The following is a 17,381-nucleotide window of genomic DNA, read 5'->3' on the forward strand; positions in this document are numbered from 1 at the left end:
GTCATTAATATTCCACGTTACTGATTTTAGTGTTAAAAACGTGATATATTAATGACTTGAATGAGAGTATGTATGAGGTCATATAGAACAAATAAAAAGATAACAGCTGATAACCTTCGCATTGATCTTCTCATCCACTGTACTCTTTGTGAGACGTCATTCATGGATCATCTCATCCTAACTTCGCTTCACCAGCACTCTATCCTTCCTCTTCTTCACCATTACACCATGCCTTCCCTCCTCTGCTCCTTTCCTCTTCCTCACCAACACTCTATCCTCTTCTTCACCGTCACTCAATGCCATCCACCTGTCCCTCCTCTGCCTATACCCTATATGTATTCACCCAAAGGCAGCTTCATTCCATCCGCATGAGCATGCATCTTCCACCACTGACAAGTGCGTGACAACAGTGACCGAGAGTGATCATCGACCACTCCTCCAAGTCTCTACAGCATGTCATGGTATTTGAGTGGACCAAGACATCATTTTCTTTCTTTCCAATTGATCGAATTCCCGTGCATGTACGCATTATGGTCTCATCTCTCTTTTCTAATGCTCCCTCTATAACATTCGCTGCAGGAGGTGGTGGTGGTACGAAAGGGCGCAAGAGTTGGAGCGCCAAAACACTAGACTGTACAATGAGAAGCGTAACCTGGAGCACAGGGTGGGGAATTTGGTGTACCAAAACATCTCGCTATCCAATGAGAAGGATGATCTGAAGAATCAACTGGAGAAGAAGAGGAGAGCGGTATCTGTGTACTTAGGAAAGGTCTCTACACTGGAGTACAAGGTACAGGAGTTGGAGAACCAAAACACCAAACTGTCTGGTGAGCTAGTGAAGCAACGGGAGGACATGAGGAAGGCGGGTTTGATGTTCATGAATGCTGCTGATACATACCAACAATTAGCAAAGAAGCAAATTAGGACAAAGGAAGAGGAATTGGCGAACACCAGGAAGGCAGGCCTTCTGTTAATCAACGCTACTGATAAATACCAAGAATTAGCAAGGAAGCAAATTAAAGCAAAAGTTGAGGACCTGGAGGATGCAAGGAAGGCGGTTTTGGTGGTTATGAATGCTGCCGATACATACCAACATGTAGCGGAGAAGAAAATTAAGGATAAGGTGGAAGAATTGAGGGTCCTTGGGGTCCAAAAGGCAGAAATGGATGCGAGGGCCGCATCTTTGGAGTCTGGCTCAAGGTAGCTCTAGTGAAGAATCAGGAATTGGAGGCTGACTGTGATAAGATGAAGATAGAAAATAATAAGCTTTGGTTGGAGGTTGAGAGGCTCAAGATGGAATCGATTGCAGTGGCCCATAGGAAAGAGGCAGCTGCAAATGCATTTGATGCTGAGAAGGCAGAAACTATGAAAGAATTGGAAGACCATAAGATGGATGTGGAGGAAATACCGACTACCATGGATTTGATGAAGGGTGAAAATGATAATATTCAGTTGGAGGTCTTGACAGCAGCGCATCAACATAGCTCGTGTGAAGCAGGGGTTGAGAGGCTCAGGATGGAATTAGACGTGTTATTGGAGGTAAAGGACACATGCAAAATCATGGAGTCTGGAGACCTTAATGGGGAAGTGAAGGAAATCCCAGCTGCTCATTTCATGAAGAGTGAATATGATAAGCTTCAGTTGGACATTTTAACTGCAGAACATAAACATATTCTGTCAGAAGCACAAGTTGATTGGCTCAAGGAGAATATTTAGCGCATATTTTTTTTCTTGAAACATTTATATCTCTCTGTATGGTCTGGCTCCGAGGGCCACACCATGTCTTTACTCTGTTGAAAATACTAAAATAAATTGATATTGTGAAATGGGTTTACAATTCAGAAATAGATCATAATTGTGAGATTTCAAAATTCTTATTGTAATATGTGGATCAAATTTATCTTTTTAATTATCCGTGCGTTGCAATGTGTTAAGGCATTTTTTCATTAATCATACACATCGTCTGTACATTGCAATGAGATAAAATGGCAAAGAGGTTGGCTTATTGAGTAAACAGAGGAAGTATTATTCGCATATGGCCGACTGAGACTGCTCAACATTCCAATTTTTAATGACGAATGAAAACCAGAAAGACAATAGATCGAATCATGACTAGCTATGTCCCTTGATGATATAATTTACTTATCAACGACTTATGAACATATAATTGGTTGCCGATTTGTTATAAATATTCTTTGATATTTTTTCTCACTTGTTTCCCTGTATCTTCATCACCGATTTCACTATCTTGATGAGAACTCAAATGCGGATATAAAAGCATAAAAAACCAAAGTAGTAAGTCTATTTTGCCTCCCTCCTCTCTTGCTATTGGTTGAATCGCCTCCTTCAACCGAAAAACTGGGCATAACGCCTCTCTTATCTTTGAAAAATGGTGCAAATCAGCTCTTTTAGTGGTTTTGAAAGCGGTTTCTCCTAACGTGGCAGTTTGACCATAGTTAACTCGTTAAGTCAGCATATGGGACGCACCTCTTAGTGATTTCCACCTCATCTCATCCTCTTCCTCACCTCTCTCTTTCTCCTCTCTTCCTTCTCACTCACCTTCTAGCAGTTGGTTGGCCGGCGAGCTCTTTCCTACATGCGATGGCCAATAACTCCTCCTATCGAATGCAACCGGTTGGTTAGCGAAAGAGCTCCTCACCCCACTCATAGTGAGCCAACGAGATCCTCCCTGCATGTGTCGCAGTCGGTGAGTCCTCCCATCGAGCGCAGCCGGCCAACTATCTCCTCCCCACGTGCCACAACCGGAAAGGTCCAACCCGTGTGCACGGTCGGCAGGCGAGCTCCTGCCCTACGCTCCGTGGCTGGGAGCTCCTCCTTCCACGCGCGGCTGGCTGACGAGCTCCTCCTCGCGTGCACGACGAGTTGGGGAGCTCCTCCCCCACGCGTCGTGGCTGGCCAGGTCCTCCTAGTGTGTGTGACGGACCGACGAGCTCCTCCTCTCGTGTGTACTTGGACTGAGCTCTCTGCTTGGCGCGATGGGACAACTTAGTAGCTCGCCGTCATCGAGGGAGGCGAGCTCCTCCACCACATGCAGCGGCTGACCAGCGAGCTCCTTCCTTAAGTGATACTGCCGGCGAGCTCCTCCCCATCTACATGTGGTGCATCGAGCCAACCATGACCACATGACGTCGGGCGCCCGAGGCACGCTGCCCGACACCAGTGACGGTAGTTGCTGCCTGCAAAGCTAGGTACCGGCGCTGCCGCCTGGCCTCTTTTGTTGATGGAAGGTGAGAGAGGAGAAACAAAGTAGAGAGGTGAGGAAAAAAAATGAAATGCATGTCAGTCCCACCTGCCATGTCAGCAAAAACTACATCCAAAACCACCGGAGGAGTTAATTTACACTGGTTTTTGAAGATGGACGATGTATTATACCCGGCTTTACGGTTGAGGGAGGCTATTTAACTAGGAACAAGATTTGAGAGAGGCAAAATAGACTTATTAAAATCAAATGCAAAAGGAAAAAGTACACCGAAGGACCCTCAACTTGTCATCGGGATACAAAAGCGTCCTCGAACCGTAAAACCAGATATGGGGGGTCCCTCAACTATACAAAACCGGTCACCCGAGATCCCTTGGTAGTTTTCAACCCAGTTTTGTCTGACGTGGCTGCTGAGTCACGTGGGACCCATGTGGGCCCCACATGCCAGCTGGCCACGTCATACCCTCTCCCCTCCTCTCCCTTTCTCCTCTCTCTCTCACTCTTCTCGTCTGGGAAGGCACTAGGCAGCTAGGGAGGACATCGGCGGCCGGTGATGGGCAACACGACGGCGGCGGCTAGCGTCTGGCGACACGCTGCCGCCGCTGCTCCGCCACCGCTCTCGCCTGCCGTTGCAGAGGCCGCAGGCGCGAAGGCAGGCCGCTGTCGAGGGGGGAGGTAGGGCAAGCAGGGGGGGCGGGGAGGCCAGTGGCGACCTCCTCACCGGGCAGAGACGCCAATAGTGCAGAGAGGACGAGCACCACGGTGGGGTTGACCACCGCGGCATCAGGATCGCGCGCGAGGAATGGAGCGTAGATGGAGGCGGCGGCGGAGGGAGCGAACTGCTGGTGGAGGATGGAGTGGAAGGTGGGGGCGGGAAGGGAACCAAATGAAGGCCGGGGCATCGGTGGAGGCGATGACCTCGGAGAGGAGCGGGTCGGCGGTGTGGAGGCTAGCTAGCTTGCCATTTCATGCGTGCATGCGTCATGCAAATATAGAAATCCACACTGTGCCCAATCTATACTTGGTCAATTAGTATATATATGCGTGTGTTATACATATGCGTGTGTATACAGATTACAGAGAATCAAGAGCAAGCTATGTTATTTGGCCGGTGAAGCAACTACGTGCATGCATGCATGCATAGTTATGCACAAACATATATGGTGCTCGATTAGGGGTGAGGTGATTAGCGGGCTTAATTAAGAAATGGATGCGCTTGCCCCTGGACTTAGCCCATATCCGTGAATGACGTGATCACGGCGTATTATGCATATCCGCGGTTTTGATTTATCGGCTAGATAAGCTTGCTTATCGATCAAATTAAAGAGATAAGCTAGGGTTTTGATTTATCTAAACGATTTCTGCTGGTCACGCGCGCGGAGGAAAAGGCAGTTCCAAACACGGAAACATAGGAATAAGTTAAATTATTGTCACCGGACTATGGCCCAGCAACAAAACGAACTAACAAATCAAGTTTATCTCTATTGATTGCTCCTTATCGGCAGGAAAATCGGAGGAGGTCGCTCCGGTATATCGCAATGGCGGACGCGTGGTGTGCGGCGCAGCACCGACCTCGTAGACGTTGTTTACCACCTTAAACAAGGACGTCGTCGGTGAGCGAGAAGACGCGCGTGCACTTCGGCGCCGCCACCCAGGTTCGCCATGGCTGTAGATCGATCGTTTTTTTTCATTCAGAACGGAAGCAGGAGGGAGGAAGAGAGAGATGGCTGGGGTACCTTTTGGCGAGCCGAGGGAGCGTCGGCGTCTCCGGTGTCGTCGCTGCCACCGCTGCACCGGAGAAGGGGGAGAGGGGGGGTTGGATTTGGAGGAAAAAGAAAAAGGCGGCGATGCGAGGGAGTCGGAATGAATCGAGGCTGCCGTCGTGCTCCCCTTCTCGCTCGTCGCTGTGTTTCCTAGCTGCTGCCGCCGGGCGCTAGCCACAAGCCATCGTCACGGCGCTACCGCCCTCCTCCCGCCTCGCCTGCTGGCCTCCCGCCGTTTTGCCTCGCCCAGAAAGAGAGAAAAGGAGAAAGAGTAGGGTGATGACGTGGATTACGCTGACATGTGGGGCCCATGTCGGTCCCACACTGAGTCAGCCGCCAAGTAGACTAAAACTGGGGTCAAAACCGCTGAGGGACCTTTTGTGACCGGTTTTGATTAGTTAAGGGACGTGGGATATCTGGTTTTGCGGTTTGAGGACGATTTTGTATCTCGATGACAAGTTGAGGGACCTTGGGTGTACTTTTTCCAATGGAAAAGTAGGTTCTTAATCTTGGTAACAACCAAAAATTCAGCCCAGGAGGCTGCCCAATATGCCCAGCAGATGAGCAAACAACCTAATATTCCCCTGCACCGCCGGCTGTATTGCATTATCTCTCCCTCTCCGTAACACATGTGACGACGCACGCATGTCTGCTTCCACCCCCCACCTGGACGCCTCCTCTCCCCAACTCCGCAATTCCGCATCGCGTAACGCTGTCTCCTCCGCTCTGCGTAGCGTGCCGTCGTGCGCCACCACCTCCTCCTCTTCCGCCCCACCCCCTCCAACACCTCCTCCTCCGTCCTGACATCGTCTCCTCGCTCATTGATATCAGTTAAAAAGTTGCCTAATGTGATGGGTTTCATCTGAAATCTCGCTCTGGCTGAGATATAGCTCGTGCACGTTTTAGGCATGACAACAATTTAATCTTGTAAAATTAATAAGTAAGATCATGAACCAAGACATGCATCTTGCAAGTCACTATATCTGTGTGCAGTGTGCTGATTTTGAACTACATCTTTGAAATATGATATCTTTAGAAGAGAATCAAAATATCCATTTCCAACATCTTCTTGTTACTCTAGTTCATTGATTGGAATAATTAAAACCTCTCCTATCCATTGAGCAATCAAGTGGTAATTGTCTCTAAACTAAGTAACCTTCTGGAAATACTGAACAGCGAAGGAAACACTGCTACAAATAAGCTGGCAAATGATGAACATTGCTCAACCGGAGGGACTTAGAGCACCCTTTCCTTGACATTCCACAATTCACTGTCCCTGATTGCCAGCCAACTACTTATATCATTCTGGCCATGATGCCACCATGAGTTTTGACTGCTAAAGGAAACCCATCACATTTTCTTATGATATATGTTCCAATTTTTGTAAATTCTGAATCCAAATTTTCCTTACACCTTCCAATACTTCTTAGAAACAGTTTCCATGTATCTTGCTCTGATAAAACAGGTAAATCATAATGAACTGTGGATTTTAGTACTTTTTGGTGACTTCCCGACTTTACATAGTGAGTAAAATCACACTTCCCGAATTTATGATGGCGCCGCGCTCACCCTAGCCCCATGCAAGCGCATGCATGATCCCGTGCTCTGCTCAGTCCCGCGCCACGATCCGTACGAAATGCTTCGCCGCCCTCATGTGTACCCATCCCTACCCCGCTCCTCATCGATTACGCATCGTCGGCGTCGTCGCTGGTGTCCACCTTGCACCGCCGCACCCGCGTGGAGGCCACTGAAGACCACACCACAATCTAGGGCCCCTTGTCGCTCTATCGGATGCAAAGCCTTCCACTAGTCCCTAGGAAGCCATCCCAAGCCACGACACAGCCAATTGCTCGCCACCTCTGGCGAATTTTGCGGAGACCAAGCTCTCACCGCTACTAGTCTACTACCATGGCCGTCCCGAGCCCGTCACACCCTAAAAAATTCAAAATATATAAATTGTTGTTTAAATGGAATTTTTAGAATTTATTTTAAAAGCCTAGAAGAGAAGATCTAGTTTTAATTAATAAATTCCAATATAAAATGGGGCCAGATAAAATTTTATTAAATACTTTGCTTAATTCTATAATTCCTAGATTTTTCTGGGATTTATTTGAGCTAAGGAAGTATTTTTAATAAATGGAATTGCATTTAAGAAATAATTTAAATTGAAAAAGGTTTTAAAAAGTCCTCTTTTGGCTTTGGGCCGAAAGTCGGCCCAAAACCCTCTCTCTCTCTCTCTTTCCCTCGGCCCAGTCCGCAGCCGCCGCGCGCGCGTGTTCGGTCGCTGACAGGTGGGTCCCACCTGTCGGACCCTTCGTCCTCCTCGCGCCGCCGCCGCCCGAAACCCTAGCGCGCCGCCGCCGCCGTTTCCTTCCAAATTCGGCCGCTCCTTTCCTTCTCCGGCCGAATCAATAGAGGGGAAACAATCTCCGGGTTCTCCTCTACCTTTTCTCCTTTGGAATCATCGGCTAAAACGTTTTGGAAGCTCGTGGAATCGAGTTCGATTCGGATCGGTTTCCCTCTCTCCAAGCCCGAGGTTTCCTTCGCCGTCGCCGGTCGCCGTGGGCCTACGTCGCCGCCTCCGAGCCCCTTTAAAAGGACCCCCGAGCTCTCCTCTACCCGCCGCCACCCTCGCCTTCGCCTCTCGTTGTCGGAAGAGCCCTAGCGCCGTGCGCCCTAGCTTTGCCGTCGCCGCCGCCGCTCCAGCCGTGCGCCGCCGTCGTTCCAGCCGTCGCCGTCGCTCGGGAAGGCCGCCGTCGTGATCGCCGTCGCGTCGCCGTCCTCGTCCGCCCCTTCGCCGCCGCTGAAGACCGCCGGAGCGTCATCGCCGTCGTCGACCCGAAGAGCTTCGCCGTTTCCTCCTCGTCGCCGTCGCCGTCCGTTGATCTTCCGCCGTCGTTTTGGTCGCCGGTGAGTTCGCCGTGCCGCCCGCTTCGTCCCGGTGCTTTCCGTTTGCGTCCTCGCGCCGCCGTTCGCCGGCGAGCGTGCGCCGCCCGAGCCGTTTGCCCCGCCGAGCCGCCGCCGCTGTCGGTGACGTCATTGCCGACGTCATCGGGACCGTCCGCCGTGAACCGCCGTGGACCAGATGGATCTCGACCGTCCATCTTGGATTGGATCGATCTCGGCCGTCCGTTCGCGTGAACCGCCGCCCGTGCGCCCGGTCCACCGCTAACCCTAGCCCGCTGACGCAATAAATCCCCTTTTCCTTTTCAAAAATAATTCATTATTGCGTCATAATTCAATTTAAACCGATATAAGTGTTTTAATCCGATTTAATCTTTAAAAATTCATAACTAATTCATCTTAGCTCCGATTTAGTTGGTTCAAGTCTCTAATTTTTTCTAAAATTGAGATCTACACATTAAAAATATCCACATGTACTGTTCATGCTTGTTTATGTGCTGTTTTGGTGATTTTGCTTCTCTTTGCTTAGATTCCGTCGTTTCCGGAGAGTCCGTTTTCGCCGGAGAAGAGTTTGAAGAGTTCCAAGGCCAGCAAGGCAAGTCACACAGATCCCAAACAACCCTTTGAGCATGTTGATCCTATTTTAAGCTATTGTTTCTATTCAAATATTTCATTTATTTTCGAATGTCATTGGGTGGAATTAACCTATTGTTTGTTATAGCCTGTTTGTTCTTGATTACTTCATTCCTTGATACCTTGGGTTATTATAACTTGACTAGTTGAGCTATATTTATTGGTTCAACTAGATATTAGATATAATTGCTTAGCCCTGCTTAGAAAACATTAGCACACTATTGGGATAACTTATGACTCACTGTTATTTTAATGATGGCTTAATGATAGTTCACGATGGTCAATCGTGATTAGTTAATTAATTAATGTGCCAACTAAAACCTGGTAATGGTGGGTTGTGAGCACATGGTTTTGATGGTCGTGCTCATGACAATTAAGGACCGGTTCACGAGTTTCGGTTGTGAAACATTAACCGTGCCAGCCACAAGCCAGCATGGGCAACGACTTTACCTTTTGTATAGCATGGTTCATTGCGGGGCACCAGACTGAGAAGTGGCGGAGATAAGCCCACGGGGGTCGCTGGGGAGTCCATGCCTTGTTTATAAGGGGGTGATTATGATCCAGGAAGGTGCGCTGCAGTGGATTGTGTTGTATAAGGGGTACTGTCACAGCTCCTTTCCGAGGTACCGTGGTGGTATTGAGGCACATGGTGACATGATGTGGGGTTGTGTCTTGTGGGTACAGTGGTACACCTCTGATCAGAGTAAAACTATTCGAATAGCCGTGCCCGCGGTTATGGGCGGGTCTAACAATGTCTTTCGTGATTAGTCTCACCCTTCTCACCATAGTAAATAATGCTATATTTGGTAATAATTTGATTAGCTCCTGGTTTGGAATGGTATATTCCTGGTTTGGAGATAGAACTGTGCAGCCGGGATGGTTGTTCAGAATGGTTGGGCCTATACACCAGTGTATGTTGTATAGCGTTGGATTAATATTGTTTAATTACTTAACTGTTTTATTAAATTCTCAAATGTTTGCTAAATGCTGCTTTTGCAAATGGAACCCTATTATGCCATCCTTTGTTATCCTGTGCACTTGCATATTTGCTGCGTGGCTTGCTGAGTATGTCATATACTCACCTTGCAATCATTCATCAGAGGAAGAGTTCTACAGTGAAGCTGATGGTGTGGAGGATTAGGTGTAGCCTTGGTCAAGCTGCCTGTGGAGTGGAGCCGTCTGCGCCGTTCATCTTTTTTTCCGCTGCTTAGATCTTTATTGATTGAGAGGAACTATCTACCTCTGTAATGATATTTTATTCGCTTATTAATTAGAGTAATAATTGTACTCTATTATCAATTTGTTATTGTGTGCCTCGGCTGATTCCTGGACGAGGGTTCACACACATGTAAGCGTTTGGAATTTTGGATAGAAATTCCGGGCGTGACACCCACCCCCACCGCTTAGGGGACGGACGAGGTCGCCACGACCCTCACTTCAGGCGCATCGGCCTCCGCCCTGGCCAGCCGCCGTGCAAGCCAACCCTAGTTTGTAAAATGGATTTAAAACCTTGTTTAACTGCTATGACACTAACATGTGGGCCAAGTCAAGTTGACCACCTATCAATGGTTTAGTGTTTTTCCCTCTAAAAATAAATGTTCTCTAAATAAAATACTGTGGTATAACGCTGTCACTGAAAAAAAGGTTTTCTTCCAAAAAATAACTCTTACAAAACATAAAATAACTGAACAGAGAATTTTTGCAATTAATCTGGGGAAAATTGCAAAAACCACCCCACAAGTCACTTGAAGTTTATTCCACTCCATAAGTCATTTTGTTGCAAATACCCACCCGCTACTAAGTTTTGTTGAAAAACCACCCAATGCTAGGGTTTGAAATTTTGGTTCGAAATTTCCGAAATTTCGGTTATTTCGCCCCCCCACCACCACCGGCACGCTCAAATCTCGCCCGAAATTTTTGGTTTTTTGCATTTTTTAAAAAAATTGGTTAAATTTTATTCAAATTCAGTCAAATTTTCAAATGATTTCAGCCAGAAATTTCAGAAACCCCCGGCATAAAATCCAATTTCAAAATTAAAAACCCTGCCCAATGCGCACGTGCTTAACCGAATCAGTTTGTTATTGCTGATGTAGGGTTACCACATGCTAAGCTAGCCAAGTCAATCTTGTCTAAGTGTTTACATTCGACTTATTTTCCATATTTGATTAGTTTTGTTCATATAGCGAAACTCGATGCTATAATGTTTAAGCTCTCGTCCACAATTTTATTTGTGGAATCTTACAAAAAAAATGTATCAATAATACTCTAGAAGTATTTAGTTTTGGTAAAGACCACATTGATAGATCACATTTTATAAAAACATGTTGATTCGGTTAAGCATGTGTTTACTGGGGTGGTTGTTGCAACAAAATTGAGTAGGTGAGTGGGCATTTGCAACAAAATAACTTATGGGGTGGAATGTCAAACTTCAAGTGACTTATGGGGTGATTTTTGCAATTTTCCCATTAATCTGATTTAATTCAAATTTAAATATTTGAAATGCCATAACTCACTCGTTTTAAATCGGATTTCGATAAAACTTTCACTGGAATTCTTCTAAAACCAAGACATTCCCAATGGCATTGGTTGGAGTGGCATGGAGTGCGAGATTAAAAGCATACATACAATACAGTGTGAGCGTCGGGACGTGTACTAGTCTTGACTAGCCTCATAAGTTTTAATTCTACTCAGAATAGTATTGGAAGCGATTGTGTGACCTCTCCTGACGTGTAGGAAGTTCAGAATGGTGAGAAATGTGGGAACCTAGATACGAGGGTAAACCGAACCAAGCGAAGCTTGGAGAAGGTAGATGAATCTTCGTTGATTAACCACAACTTCAACTTTTTTATTTAAAACTGCCAGGTGATAGGTTTGTGAAATCTAGCTTTATGTTAATAAACCGAGCTATTCTTGAACCCCTTATGTGCACTAATGCATTATGTAGTATTGGCTTGAGTATGGGTAGGATTCGACCCGTACAAGTGCTACATGGACGAGGAGGAGCCGAAGAAGATAGAGTAGGGACCTAGGTTTCTCCAGTCATCGCCTGTGGAATAAGATGGACCATCGCAGCTTCTTTTCCACTATGTCATCTACTCCTTTGGGTGTTTGGTATTGTAATCAACCATGTTTGGTCTAGTTCTACTCGGGCAACTCTAGTATTATTAATGTATAGTAAGACCTTTATAACTATGTCAGTTAAACATGATATGTAACTTTCCATATGTGTGCAATCTACTGATTTATGAAATGGTATTATAAACACATGAGGTTTCCGATGTACAAAACCTAGCTAGGGCCCACATTACGTTCCTATTTCTGGCATCTAATTGCATCACCGTGATTCCCTACTAGTTAAACAATATCAGATCGATTAACACCATGGTGCAATTGGCAAAGAGGCACATGTCTGGAGCTGTACTTAACTACTTAATCGCGTGAACCCAAATTTTTTACTACTGACGAAGAACTAACTTGATGGGGTTGATCCGTGAGATGCAACCATGTACAGTCACATGAACAGGGCACATGGGTGATTCATCAATATTCTGAACTTTTTTGCTGTTTCTTTGACTTCTTGTTGAAAGTGGATGTGAAGCTCGTCATATTGTTTGTTGCTTAGGAAGCTCCTCCCGTATTGTCGAAACATGATTTCGGCAATAATAAAAGGGGGTAGCGCACGAGACCTAAAAGTGGATGGATGCAGAGACAAAGGATTTAGACAGGTTCAGGCCCTCTCAATGAGAGGTAATACCCTACTCCTGTTTGGGGATTTGAATCCGCCGAGTGTGTATTGATCTGACGATCAGGTTGTCTCATGCCCCCTAGAGGGCCTCCTGCCTACCTTATATAGGGTGGGGGGCAGGATTACAAAATAGAAACCTTAACCAATACGGTATCGGTTTCCTAAATCTACTTTACAATATTATCAAACCAGGACTTTAGGCTGTTCCGTAATATATAAGGAAACGTAATACCCGAGTCATGATCTATTACATATTCCATAGATATAAGTTATCCCCTATGACTAGTCGGATAACCATGCCGTATGGGTATGGGGTACCCATAATATCCACAGTAGCCCCTGAGACCTTCGCAGTCGAAAAGATAATCTTCTCTCGAACCAGATTACTCCAAAGCCGAGTGCTTCAATCATCTTTGTCATGGTCTCCCGAGTACTTTTACCAAATCTGAAGACTGTGGAGGGCTGGAAAATAAAGTCAGGTGCACCGACTAGATGCACCTAATAGGTGTAGCCCCCGACAATGTGGTTAATTGAACAAACCAAGCATATAGTCAAGGAATAAATAATCCAACCAACCGAGTGGTTTTGATAATCGTAATCAACCAAGTGACTTGATATCAATATATAGCATATGCGGTGTGAATCCTCCAAATAACATGATCCGAGTGATATACCAACTGCTTTGTAAAATATGATGAGTGATATAGCAAAATAGCTATAAAGAAGCTTGTATATTGTGAATAAAGAAATTTCCAAAGTATTGGGCATACGCCATGCGCACACTGCTTTAACAGATGTGCTTAAGTCCCTAGAAGACACATGGTTTCACCACACCTAGAAATATATGGCATATGTGGTGTAAAATCCGAGTAAATAAACTCATAAAGGATTTACCAACCGCCTAGAAAATGACCACAATATATAATCAGCCTAAGCCATAATATTGGTCAATAAAAATGCACACTTACGTGGCGAAAAACAATGATATTGTATCCAATCAATTGCTTAAAAACCCAAACAGCACCTTGACTTATATATAAAAAAGTCAGCGGGACAGCTATATAAAGCTTTACTGTTTGACACCTTTTAAGATGCATTGTACCAACTCCTAAAAAGTTAAGTAACTGCGGTATAAAAGGATTTTAAGGTATTGGGCACTTGATCACGCGCACTTTGGCCTAAGCAAAAAGTGCCTAAGTCCCTAAAAGAACGTGACAGGCCACACCTGAAAATATGGGCTGCAGACATATTAGGCCTAGGCCAAAACATATGCCTTCGACACCCTTTAAAGGATGACGCATATAACATGCTCCCGAGTAATAAATCTTCCGGGTAATATAGACCAAGCGTAACTCATATGAATAGCTTCTGATCTGAGTGGTTATCCCTTATGGGATACTCCAAAATAGATGTAACAATTGAATCCCGACTGGCGCAAGTATTCAGTTGATAACCCTTACGGGGAATAATAAATAGTCCAGTCTTTGAGCATATAAAATAGACCCATGATCATGAATTCATGTTGCATGTATCCGGAGCAAGTCCAAATTGAAGATATAATACTTGTATTTGAGCTAGTAAGCCCCTGAGCACGTAGTCACAATTGTTCATTGATGGTAGCTGACGCAGTTGGCATAGAGACAAGACAACCAATATAGAGAGAATATTGCCCACCAGAGGTGGCAAAAATATTGGTGGTAGTGAAGATAGTGATACCAATCAAAAGTACTGAAGTCGCATAGCCATGGAGGCGAAGAAACCAGTCGGCGGCAGTCAGGTCAGCCAGCAATGAATATGAAGGCGCTCAGCGATAAAGTTGTGTAGTTGACGACGACAAACGCAACCGACATGATGAAGATGACGATGTCGGTGATCCAGCCAATAGCGGTGTAGCAACCAATAATGACAAAGACGCTCATCAGCATTTGCATAGTAGGTCAACCGTGAAGGTGAAATAATAAGTCGGCGAAAACATAATCATCCATTAGCAACAGCAGAGATGTCAGGGTCGATGAAGCAGAGGTGCGAAATATTTGAAGTTGTTGAAGTAGAATGTCTGCTCCGAAGCAAAGATGAAGATAATGACTCCTGGAGTTGACTCGTGGGTTGATGAATTGATTTCTTCAGCTTGACATAAAATTTGTCAAATTTTGAGCCTTGTATTTGTGTAGCCCCCGACTCTTTGATTAGTTGGGAAACAACTGAACATAGAGTCGAGAACTGTAGCCTCTTGTCGTCGAATAGTTATTGCTTGATTGAAGATATGTGTTGAAGATGTCCAAGTAGAAATCATGAATGTTGGAGAGCCACTTGTTGTAGTAAAATAACACGGCATCGCATGCCGAGATGTCGAGATTCACAACAACGTCATGGTTGGTGATGTAGCAAAACTTGTGAAGTAGCAGCAATAGAGTTTGCTGGTACCGAAGATAATAAAGATGAAGTCGCTCCACCATGATGACAAAGTTGTGTTGCCGAAGCAAACCGGTAGTGAAGACGTAGACGCCCAACAACGGCGGCATAATAAGTCAGCCGTGCAGGCGGAAGCACCAGTCGGCGGCAGACGAGGCGGCCGGTTGGTGATGTTCTGACTGATCCATTCCTGGAGCGTAAGAGATAAGCTTAAAGCCATGAATCCCTTTTATGCATATCTGGATCTGGATCCTGCAGAACAAACATATAGGATGAGTAGTATCTGATATAAATATAATACTCGAGAAAAAATCAAGTATTTTAAAATATTGATAAATATGTATTTCTCCTCTTGTCAATTTTGATTTCCCCGAGCAGATGACTCTGTACGTTTAAACACTCTGTCCGACTAGTCATAGCCCCCAAGCATCGGGAGTCGGCCTAGGCATTTCCCAAACATGCATATGAGTGACATGAGTTCGTCATTAATGGAACAAAGTTTCACGGATCAGAATTTACTACTTAGGTACTTTTGCAATTATTAAGAGCAGAAAATAAATTTATCTCATCTCTATGCTTTTGATTTATTCCGAATAATACTTAGCACCTTGCGTTACTCGGTCCATCCAACGAGCCCCCGGGTGCTAGGAATCGGCCCAAAGGCAACCATCCATTGGCAAACCAAACGGAAAGCATAGGAAGATAGAACTCCATAACTCGATAGGTACTTTTGTACTCAGATTATGTCGCAAGCAATCAAGATAAATATTATGAAAATTGTTTAAAAAATACGATATAACATCTATAGCCCCCGACTCACTAGTCAACGGCGAACCAGTTGATGTAGTGAGGCGAAGGAAAAGACAAAATATCATATAAAGAATAAAATAAATGATGACTTAGCTTTGTAATATTCCCGCGGTGACAGCAAAAGTAGCCGATGTGGGAACGAAGCAGTCCATCAATGGTGACAAAAACACCAGTCGGCGCCAGTGGAACCAAGCCAGTGATGTAGATGATGAAGCCCATTAACAGCGGCGAAGTCCGCCAACCGTATAGGCAAAAACACCAGTCGGCGGCGGCGAAGGCCAGCCGGTCGGCGAAGACGTGGACGCCCATGAACGGTGGTGTGACCAACCAACCGTATAGGCGAGGACACCAGTCGGCGGCGACGGAGGCAGGCCGGCGGTGAAGTCGTAGACGCCCAACAGCGGCGGCATAATAGGCTAGCCGTGTAGGCAGAAACACCAGTCGGCGGCGGCGAAGGCCAGCCGGTCGGCGAAGACGTGGACGCCCATGAACGGTGGTATGACCAACCAACCGTATAGGCGAGGACACCAGTCGGCGGCGACGGAGGCAGGCCGGCGGTGAGGTCGTAGACGCCCAACAGCGGCGGCATAATAGGCCAGCCGTGTAGGCGGAGGCACCAGTCGGCGGCGACGGAGGCAGGCCGGCGGTGAAGTCGTAGACACCCAACAGCGGCAGCATGATAGGCTAGCCGTGTAGGCAGAAACACCAGTCGGCGGCGGCGAAGGCCAGCCGGTCGGCGAAGACGTGGACGCCCATGAACGGTGGTATGACCAACCAACCGTATAGGCGAGGACACCAGTCGGCGGCGACGGAGGCAGGCCGGCGGTGAGGTCGTAGACGCCCAACAGCGGCGGCATAATAGGCCAGCCGTGTAGGCGGAGGCACCAGTCGGCGGCGACGGAGGCGGGCCGGCGGTGAAGTCGTAGACGCCCAACTGCGGCGGCATAATAGGCCAGCCGTGTAGGCGGAGGCACCACTCGGCGGCGACGGAGGCAGGCCGGCGGTGAAGTCGTAGACGCCTAACAGCGGCGGCATAATAGGCCAGCCGTGTAGGCGAGGCACCACTCGGCGGCGACGGAGGCGGGCCGGCGGTGAAGTCGTAGACGCCCAACAGCGGCGGCATAATAGGCCAGCCGTGTAGGCGGAGGCACCACTCGGCGGCGACGGAGGCGGGCCAGCGGTGAAGTCGTAGACGCCCAACAGCGGCGGCATAATAGGCCAGCCGTGTAGGCGGAAGCACCAATCGGCGGCGACGGAGACAGGCCGGCGGTGAAGTCGTAGACGCCCAACAGCAGCGGCATAAAAGGCCAGCCGTGTAGGCGGAGGCACCACTCGGCGGCGACGGAGGCAGGCCGGCGGTGAAGTCGTAGACGCCCAACAGCGGCGGCATAATAGGCCAGCCGTGTAGGCGGAAGCACCAATCGGCGGCGACGGAGGCAGGCCGGCGGTGAAGTCGTAGACGCCCAACAGCCGCGGCATAATAGGCCAGCCGTGTAGGCGGAGGCACCACTCGGCGGCGACGGAGGCAGGCCGGCGGTGAAGTCGTTGTTGTTATCAGCAATGGCGGTGGCGAAGACAAGCCGGCAAAGTGAACTCGCGGCCGATCGACCGGAAAGCTGAGACGCCTCGACTCCATGACCAGCATTAATCGCCTCAATAGTGCCGCGTAATTATATGCGAACAACAACAAAAAATAACAAGAGATTAATCTGAGATTAAAAATCAATATGATAAATAATGATAAAACTAGGCGTCCAGCGCTGGACGAGTAGTTAGCATGAGTAGATATAAAAAAAATTGCTCAATGGAAAATATCACATAAAGAGGAAAAATAAAGGCACTTAGCTTTTTTCTCAGTGTCCTCCGTATATATGTGTTAATGGGTGGACAGGAG

General features: G+C 47.1%; 1 pseudogene; it reads left to right on the forward strand.

Moving 5' to 3' along the window:
• Window positions 1–255: 255 nt before the first annotated feature.
• On the forward strand, window positions 256–1,909 carry LOC107278730 (uncharacterized; annotated as a pseudogene).
• The last annotated feature ends 15,472 nt before the right edge of the window (window positions 1,910–17,381 follow it).

Source organism: Oryza sativa, chromosome 4, assembly GCF_034140825.1.
Source record: "Oryza sativa Japonica Group chromosome 4, ASM3414082v1".
Lineage (NCBI taxonomy): Eukaryota > Viridiplantae > Streptophyta > Magnoliopsida > Poales > Poaceae > Oryza > Oryza sativa.